General features: G+C 38.8%; 1 pseudogene; it reads left to right on the forward strand.

Annotated features, from left to right (window-relative positions):
• The first annotated feature begins 554 nt into the window (after nt 1–554).
• Nucleotides 555–1798, forward strand: LOC102769468 (annotated as a pseudogene).
• The last annotated feature ends 7486 nt before the right edge of the window (nt 1799–9284 follow it).

The following is a 9284-nucleotide window of genomic DNA, read 5'->3' on the forward strand; positions in this document are numbered from 1 at the left end:
AGGAAAAATGGAAATCATTAAAGTTATTAAAATTTCAATTTTTCTCTTTATTTGACTAACTTTTTTGTTATTGGATATAAAGAGGAAACACATGATGTAAGAGATTATAATAATAACAAAACACTTATAATACTAAGAGAAAATGCAGAATACAAATTTGTGGATACTGCTTGTCATAAGTATATAAATAGAGAATTTCAGATGGTCATTTTTACTCTGCTCTCAAAAATTGTTGTTATAAATATTTACTTTTTCTTCATTGTAATCAGAGTACTTTGGTATTTATCATTGGACAGTTTGACTTCACAAAAGGGTAACAATTTTTATTTGAGAGCAGAGTAAAAATAAATGAACATCTGAAATTCTCTATTTACATACTTATGACAAGCAGTGGAGAGAGAGGAGGAAGCAGGGAGTGGGGCGGTTGGGAGTGACCTGCCCCTGCGGCTGTTGCCACGGCTGTGCCACTGCCTCTGTGCCTCTGTGCGGGTGGAGCGGGAAGGAGGCGTGAGCCTTGGGTGAGAGCCCCTGCACGAGGGTCGAGGGTCGAGGGTCGGCGGTGGGAAGGCGATGGCGGATATAGATAAACTCAAGTCAACAGTATCGTCCAATGGCTGCTGGAGGTAAGAGGATCCAAGCCAGTACAGCGGTGGTGGTGGGAGCCTCCCCTACCTCCTCAGCAGCAGGGGAGGATCCAAGCCCTCCAGTACCAATTCTGTCCAGCTACAGGAGAATGAAACAGAGGACTGTGCTTAAAATCTCAAGAGATCTTTCTCAGCCAGCCTATCCTACTAGAACTTGAAGCACCACTCAAAATATGTGGTGATATCCATGGGCAATACTATGATTTGCTTCGACACTTTGAGTACAGTGGTTTCCCACCAGAAAACAACTACCTGTTTCTTGGGGACTATGTGGACAGGGGGAAGCAGTCACTGGAGACTATCTGCCTCTTATTGGCATAAAAATCAAATATCCCAAGAATTTTTTTCTTCTCAGAGGAAACCACAAATGTGCCAGCATCAATAGAATTTAAGGATTTTATGATGAGTGTAAAAGAAGATATAACAAACTATGGAAAACTTTCACCGACTGCTTTAACTATTTGCCGATAGCAGCCATCATGGATGAGGAAATATTTTGCTGTCAAGGAGGTTTATCACCAGATCTTCAATCTATGGAGCAGATTTGGCCAATTATGCGACTAACTGATGTACCAGATCAAAGTCTTCTTTGTGATCTTTTGTGGTCTGACCCGATAAAGATGTCTTAGGCTGGAGTGAAAATGACAGAGGGGTGTCCTTCAACATTTGGTGCAGAAGTGGTTGCAAAATTTCTCCATAAGCATGATTTGGATCTTATATGTACAGCCCATCAGGTGGTTGAAGACGAATACGAATTTTTTTGCAAAGAGGCAGTTGGTCACTCTGTTTTCTGCACCCAATTATTGGGAGAGTTTGACAATGCAGGTGCCGTGATGTGTGTGGACGAAACACTAATGTGCTCTTTTCAGATTTTAAAGCCTGCAGAGAAAAAGAAGCCGAGTGCCACCAGACCCGTAACACCTCCAAGGGGTGTGATCACAAAGCAAGCAAAGAAATAGATACCATTTTGACACTGCCTAGTTGGGACTTGTAACATAGAGTATATAACCTTCATTTTTAAAACTGTAATGTGTGTTGGTCAGCTTGCTCAAATAGTGTGTTTGTGGGGCCCTCCCTTCCATTTTTTCAGCTAATGAATGGCATTTGCTGGTTATAACAGCAAATGAAAGACTTCACTCCCAAGAAAAAATATTTTGTTTTTTAATTCTCTCTTCCTTTTGCAAACAAGTTTAATGATAGTGTTAAAGCTGTGTACCCCCAGACAGTTTATCCTGTCTAAGGGGGTAACTGTACAGTTGGCTTTCTTTTTTCAATTCAGTAAAACCCATGAATAATGTAAATGCTCATTTTCTTTAGGATATAAAGAGAGCCCTAGGGTGCTCAGTCTGTACCTGTTGTCATAAAATGCATACTTTTGATACAAATCACTGTGAACATTCCTTATTGGAATTTGTTTCAAAAGGATTGCTTATTTCTCTCATTGTCATGTACAAACTAATTTTTATAGCTATCAACATTAGGAGTAACTTTCAACCTTGCCAACATCACTGGTATAATGTATATTTAATTAAAGCACACTTTCCTCTATCTTATACTTAAAATGACAATTAAAGCCATTATTTTAAAAAAAGAATATTTTTTAACTTCTAGTGAAGAGAAGTTTAAGAAATGTTCAGTAGATGAACTCAATAGGATGTAGAAGGTGTAGGGCATAAAAAAGAGGAAGGATCCTGGGTGCTGGGAGGGAAGGGTGTAGTGCTCTGAATGGGCCAAAATAGCTCTTTCTATGGGAGACATCTCTAAGGAGCAGCTGTAGGTGCACTGATGGTCTCACCAACCCTGAGCATAGCTCATTAGAATAGGAATGAGTTTTGGTCCAGAACTAAACAGTGGTGGTTTAAGAGACATTGGCAAATTCTTTGAAACTTCTATCTTTGAAAGGTGGGGTCTAAATCTCCCCATTCCTTAAATCTAAGCTGAACTTAGTGACCAGTTAACCATAGAATGTAGTAGAAATGATGCTATGTGACTTAGGAAGTGGGGTCAAAAAGGCAATATAGCTGTTGGTTCATTGGAACAGTTATACTGGAGCCTTGAACCACCTTGTAAGAATTTTATTACCTGAGGCTGCCATGATGCAATGAAGCCCAAACCAGCCTAGAGGGAGAGAGACCACATAGACAGCCCTTGAAACCTCACAAGAAAGAGAGGTGCCTGTCCAGCCACCAGCTGCTTCAGCCCTGATGATCTTCTAGCTCCAGCCTTCAACTGACTATAGCTGCATGGGACACCCGGAGCCACAACTACCCAGCTGGGTACTTCTCACATTTTTGATCTCCAGAAATAGGAGAGAAAAAGAAAATTAGTGTTGTTGCTTTAGCCAATAAAGTATACTATTAATCACACAGCTATAGATAATTGACTCACAGTACCAAAATCTTTTCTAATTATCTATTGCTACAGAACAAACTAGTAGTATAAAGCATGTGATTTATTATGCTCATAGATGCTGTGGATCAAAAATTCACATAGGGCCCTACAAAGTTAGCTTGTCACTCCTTTATGTTATCTGATGCACCAGCTGTAAAAACTAGGAGTGATTGAATGGCTGGGACTGGTATCATTTGGAGGCAGCTTTACTCACACTTATATGGTGGTTGATGTTGGCTGTTGGCCAGGACCTCAGCTGGAATTGTCAGCCACAACACCTACCAGGCCCATCTCTGTGACCAGGGGCTTCTTCAAGCATAATGGCTAAATTCCAAGAGCAAGCTATTAGTTTCTTAAGGCCTGGTCCTGGAAACCTGGACAATGTCCCTTATACTGTGTTCACATAGCCCAGATTTAAGGGGAGAAGACATAGATCCCCTTATCTTTGGATAGGAGGAATCTCTATATATAAAAGCCTAAGTGACTGAATGAATGACTGAACAACCGGTCGACTGGTCGCTATGATCACACTGACTACCAGGGGGCAGACACTCAATGCAGAAGCTGCCCATGGTGGTCAGTGTGCTCCCATAGCCAACCTCCCATGGCCCCTCCCCCTGGTCAGCCAACCTCCCATGGCCCCTCCCCCTGGTGAACCTCCAGTGGCCCCATCAGCCCCAGATCACCAGCCAGGCCGAGGGACCGCACCCATGCACGAATTCACGCACCAGGCCTCTAATGTCTAATAATTTTGGATACTTCAATCCATAAGCTAGATAGTAGACCATAACATGGTCTGGCTTAAAAAGATAAACTGGGTTAATCATTTTCTCTTTTTCAAAAATTGAACTGAGTACTGAAAAGGAACTGTCTAGTTTGAAGTGGGAGGCAGAGATGAAAGAGTAACATGATCTATATACATGAGACTGTGGATAAACCAATGTCATGAAGAAGCAGAAACTATGAGAAAACAGAACATCTATTAAGTAGAGAGAAGGAGAAATAGAATGAAAGAAAATTCATGTAGCCCTGGAGAAGAATCAGGATAAGGAGGGGCCTCTGTCTGGCACTTCCTGTAAGTTCTAGTCATTCATTGCTTTTGACGTTGGTCTTAACTTTCTACCTAGTTTACTAGGTCACAGTCAATAGGTATGTCCTACATGCAATAAGATGTGCTGAAATAAAAGGGCTGGAAAACAAGTTTCCTCTTTCCTCAGAACTTTTACTGATGTGATGATGAGAGCCACCATTAGAGAGAAATAACTGTGTGAAATGATTGGGCTGAGTAGTATAAAAGAGCCACTCTGCTCATTATCTCCGTCTGTACTTGATCATTATAGGCTGGGAGGAGTTGTGAAAAGTGAGTGAAAGAAATACCACATTATTTCTAAACAGGTATTGTTTTATAATACATTTTTAAATGGAAATAGATAACTTAGTAGAAATCTGGTTTTATTCAACCATAGGGATTAATTTTTTTATACAAAGTGAATGAATAAAATTTAAAATACATTAGTTCAATAGGTTTTCCCTGAAATTTGAGAACACTTACATTATCTGTTATATATTGGTCACATGTTTACTAAATTCAGAGGAACACTCTTTTAAAAGAAATATTTTGTTACCCAAGAAACAAGGTGTCTTCTTGATAGTCTTGAAGAGGGGCATTCAGATTTTATCTACTGTTACATATTGATCTTTTTATCTTGCCCCATCCTGCGTGGCTCAGTGGTTGAGCATCAACCTATGAACCAGGAGGTCACGGCTAGATTCCCAGTCAGGGCATATGCCTGAGTTGCGGGCTCAATCTCCAATGTGGGGCGTGCAGGAGGCAGCTGATCAATGATTCTCATCATTGATGTTTCCATTTCTCCCTTCCTCTCTGAAATAAATAAAAAAATATTTTAAAAAATAAAGGAATAGTTAGGCAGTCTTTAAGGTATCACTGTCAAAACAGCCTTGATTCCAAGAATATCATCATCTGATTAGAGAGAATAAAGAATTCTGAGTTGTCAATAATACTAATATAGGTCTTTTTTCAAACTTAAAATTCTTCCAATAAAGTAGAGTGTTTTGAGTTGCTCTTGCTGTGACAGAAAGATATTATGATAAGTCAGGTGAGCGGAGGGTTGCTGACGAGGGTCATTATTTGAAAAATTCTGGCCTTTGTTTTTACACTTTTTCACCATGACACAATAACATCCAATACTTATTGTAGTTATTTAACCTAATCATTGTGCCAAAGATATAATTGATCTTTCTTACACAGGAGGAACATAGAATAACAATGCCCTAATTTTGTGTGTCTCTGTTCTATAATGACAGGCTGTCATCTTCTATAATTTACCAGAGATGATGAACAATTTGTGTAGGCTGAATGTAGTTGCTTAGTTACCACCCTTTAAAACGTCCTTAAATGTAATTGCTTCTTTGCCAGGGAAACATTGATCCAGCTAATTTGCATTGAACCACTCTCTAAGAGCTCAACATATTAAATACTCCTGTGCTTTTAATTTCAAATTATTTGCCCTTTAAGTTCTGTTAAGGTAACTCACCTTTGTTATGCTCATTATTTGTCTTTGAACAAAGTGGAACTTCCAAATGATTATTTGCAAATAGTCATTTCCCCATTGTTTTTCTCTATCTCTATTCATATTGCTTTTTCAGAGTTGAGGATAGAAACTTGTGAAGAATAATGAAAATCTCCAGTCTCTCTGAATGATTTTAAATGCTTTCAAACACCGCAGTCTGGCTTTCTTTAACTGTGTATCAGAATTTGTACCATATAAATGTTCTTTTGGCTTCTCTATTGATGTAGGAATAATTTGCAACTCAGAACAAACCCAACTTATTTTTTGATCTAAGTTTGAGGTGGATGTGAGATAGAAAAGACCAGAAGTGGATTTGAGGAACTGAAAGAACATGTTTATATTTCTACCTTCTAATCCTCAAGTTTACTAAATGTCATCCAAGCTAGATTAGAGGAGAAAGTTTGGAAAAGAGACAAAAGGAAATTAGAAACAGTGTAGTGAATTCACTCTCTGAACCCCACTCATGTATGTGTGTTCATCCTTTCAAATCTACAACTCAGGATCCCAGAGAGGAAAGTCTCAGGAGAAATCTGGAATAACTGCAAGCCCTCAGTAGAAACCCCTTACTCCATGCTGGCTTAGCAAATGGCAGAAAGTGTAGATAGGAAAAAGTAGGCCAGAGATACTCCTATTTCACCACAAAACTTTTCCATGGATCCTGAGATCCAGTTATTCCTATAGGCCCAATGTAGGGACACAGAAGTTAGCTAAGAGTGAGAGCTGGTAAATGGCCTGCTAGGAGGTCACCCAGCCGGGTTAAGAAGGTTTTTATCAAAAGATCACTGCATGTGCTTCCAACCAGGGATGAGATGGATGCCGAAAGGAACCAGGAAGACCGGGAATACCAGAGAGCAACAAGGGAGCTAGTGGTCAAGAGCTTTGAGCTCTACCTGGGAAAGTGCTAAACACCTCGAACCAAGAGGACAAACAGGTTACATCCTCAGTAGACACCAGGCGACCTCAGAGAAGTGACATATGCAATACTGTAATGCTCCATATGCTAGGACGCAGATTCTACCCCAGAGGGAAGGATGGAAGAAGGCAGAATATTCCGTTAAGGTTTAACCTGGTAAGTGATCTGGTTACAAATTGGAATTTATTAAGTTAAGATCACTGGTAGACTGAGAGAATACAGGAACTACTTGTTTTAAATTCCCTGCTATTTGACAGTCTGGGGAACCAGATTTAATTGAGTTATGCCAATAAAGTGAACATGTTTGCATCTCATTTAACTTGTACCTCTGTGGCTCAGCCTGATTGTGTGTCAGGATGGCAGGGGTTGGGGGATAAAGTTGGAGAGGGCAGAAGAGTATACTGAAGTTTCTGTCCCATATGGGACAGTCTGGTGATATGATCAAGAGTAGATGAACTAGAAAGTTGCTAAGAGAGTGGATCTTAAAGGTTCTCATCACAAGAAAAAAATTCTGTAACTCTGTATGCTGATCAATATTAACTAGTCTTATTGTGATCATTTCACAACATATGCAAATATAAAATTATGTTCTACACCTGAAACTAATATGTTGTATGCTAATTATGCCTCAAAAAAAAAAAAAAAGAGTAGACAATTTGGTTTGAATCCTGGCTCCATCAATGACCAGTTTTGTGTTTTGGAGCAAATTATTTTATTCCACTGAATCTGATTTGCCTCATCTGTAAGAATATGATAATATTCAACTTCATAGGCTTGTTGGGAAGTTTTGAAATAAAATATATTGCACTGTTGGCACATAGTATCTGGAATATAATTGCAATGAATTATATTTTTGACTTCCAGTGCTCTCCCTCATCCCCATTTCCCCCACCTGTATTCACTTTTGTATTTATGTGTCTGGCACATAGTAGGTGTTCAATAAATAGTTGTTGAATAAATATATTGGTAAAGAGCTCTAGGGAAAGCGCTGGGAGTATAAATCAGGTTATACCATAGAATAAGACCCAAATAAAAGGAGAAAACTTAGACCCCAGTGTGGTGAAGGAAAAAGCAGGTGGTTATAAATAGTAAGTCTCAGGTGAGCAGGTTGTGATTAGAGGGAGGGAAACAGAAAACATGTGCACACATATGGTTACGATAGGAAGGGAGCAGAAACCCATGGTCCACATAAATAAAAACAATCCCGAGCTCTAAAGGCATATCCTTATAGACCACTGGTTGTGTTTGCCAGCAGTCTGTGTCTGTTTCTGGGAAAGCGCGTGTGTTTCTGAATGTCTATAAAATACTTGGACTAGAATTTTCAATTTTACCTGATTGTTTTGGACCTCTGAGTCTATCTGTCTATCTGTTTATTTATCTATCATATGCAAACTGGTTTTTCTGTATGAAAAAAAGTAAATGGAATTTACTCCATCATAAGGTCAGTACTAATGCTTTAAGAATTTTTAAAAGCTTGTAAAGATGAAGAAAATTTAAAAAGATTTTCATTTGACATTTAAAGATCATAGTAGATTTTCAGAATGTAATTAACCCTTAGACTTGGTTCATTTATAAAATGGGTACAGGTTTGACCTTGGAATAAGCACAGAATCTTAAAGGGCAATGGAATTAGAACATAATATACCTTCCTTCCCCCCTTATTTATTCCAAAACTAAAAAAAAACTTTAAAATCTTATGTTTGTAATTTTTATTATTTTTATCGAATTGCTGGGAATGATGGGTGATGGTTTTCTGAAGGAAAACAAATGTCTATTTCTGATGTTTAAAGAGATTTAATATCCTTGACATAGTAAATGATGCTGTTTAGTTCTGTTTTTCTTGAAAAGCCTCATCATTTGATTTTTTTTATTTGTTGGTGCATAAAGAATGCCCTGTGCACAAAATGGTCTGTCCTAATAGTATGACATTCTCATCAAGCCATAAATTAATGGTCTTTTGTTTATGAGAAAAGAAAAAAGGTTAATTCTTGGGTTCTTTTGAAAATAACTATTTGACTGTGTCATCATTATTGAATTAATGTGGGGTGAAGTTTCATGCTTCCTGTAAAGATCTTTCTCTGATACCAGAGGCAGGGAAAAGTTGACCAGGAGAAGCTATAACAGAACCCAGCTGAGCAGGAAGGAGTTGGTCCAGTGAGCCTCAAACTTTTTTTTTTTTTAATATATTTTATTGATTTTTTACAGAGAGGAAGGGAGAGAGATAGAGAGTTAGGAATATCGATGAGAGAGAAACATTGATCAGCTGCCTCCTGCACATCTCCTACTAGGGATGTGCCCGCAACCCAGGTACATGCCCTTTACCGGAATCGAACCTGGGACCTTTCAATCCGCAGGCCAACACTCTATCCACTGAGCCAAACTGGTTCTGGCGAGTCTCAAACTTTAGCATCATAGGAATCACTTGAATAATTTGTTAAACCACAAATCTCTGGGCCCTATACCCAGGGATTTTGATTTAATGAGTAGTGTCATTGATTGAATGGTATCCTCTAAAAAATATAATCACATGTCTGTGAATGTGACCTCATCCTATATAATAAAAGAGAAAAATGGTAATTGGCGTACGACGATACCTTTTTCATTGGCTAATCAGGGCTATATGCAAATTAACTGCCAACTCAGATGGCAGTTAACTGACAACAAAATGGCGATTAATTTGCATATGTAGGCACCATGCAGGGAGGCGAAAGGGAAAGCAGGAAGAAGACACCTGCCACTGACAGT

This window comes from Myotis davidii, unplaced genomic scaffold (assembly GCF_000327345.1).
Source record: "Myotis davidii unplaced genomic scaffold, ASM32734v1 scaffold44, whole genome shotgun sequence".
Lineage (NCBI taxonomy): Eukaryota > Metazoa > Chordata > Mammalia > Chiroptera > Vespertilionidae > Myotis > Myotis davidii.